The 740-nt window shown below is 33.0% G+C and overlaps 1 non-coding gene across 1 annotated transcript; it reads left to right on the forward strand.

The window, feature by feature from the left end:
- Positions 1-360: 360 nt before the first annotated feature.
- LOC121583709 lies at positions 361-415 on the forward strand. Its single transcript, XR_006003569.1, has one exon. It is a non-coding gene; the product is annotated as a U7 small nuclear RNA (small nuclear RNA).
- The last annotated feature ends 325 nt before the right edge of the window (positions 416-740 follow it).

A 740-nucleotide genomic window follows, 5' to 3' on the forward strand; every position in this document is an offset into this window, starting at 1 on the left:
GCTACCCGAAATGTTTGACCCAAGTTAAACAATTTAGAGACAATGCTACCAAATACTAATTGAGGGTATGTAAACTTCTGACCCACTGGGAATGTGATGAAAGAAATAAAAGCTGAAAGAAATAATTATCTCTACTATTATTCTGACATTTCACATTCTTAAAATAAAGTGGTGATCCTAACTGACCTAAGACAGGGAATCTTTACTAGGATTAAATGTCAGGAATTGTGAAAAACTGAGTTTAAATGTATTTGGCTAAGGTGTATGTAAACTTCCGACTTCAACTGTATATTGTGTTCCCTACATGTTATAGAAAATACTATCTATTCAGACCCCAGTCCTAACTACCTACAGGTTATGGAACATTTGCTCTTTTAGTATTTATCCAGTAGGCTTCCTCAAGGAGAAAGCCTGCACTTATATGTCAATTATAATTAAACAAAAACACTATAGTAAATACTACAGTATACTACAGTCCGCAAAAACACCACAGTGAATACTACAGTATAATAGAATCTGCAAAAATACTACATTATAGTATATACTACGGTTTTCTTTTACTACAGTATTTATAATATAGTTAACTGTTAATACTACAGTATACTACAGTAAACACTACAGTGAAAACTACAATAAAGTCCGCAAAAACATTACACTGCATACTATGGTATTTATACCATAGTATACTGTAGTATTTTGTGGGCGTTCAGTACAGGTCCCTGTTTGGTCGCAGTATAACA

This window comes from Coregonus clupeaformis, chromosome 15 (assembly GCF_020615455.1).
Source record: "Coregonus clupeaformis isolate EN_2021a chromosome 15, ASM2061545v1, whole genome shotgun sequence".
Taxonomy (NCBI): domain Eukaryota; kingdom Metazoa; phylum Chordata; class Actinopteri; order Salmoniformes; family Salmonidae; genus Coregonus; species Coregonus clupeaformis.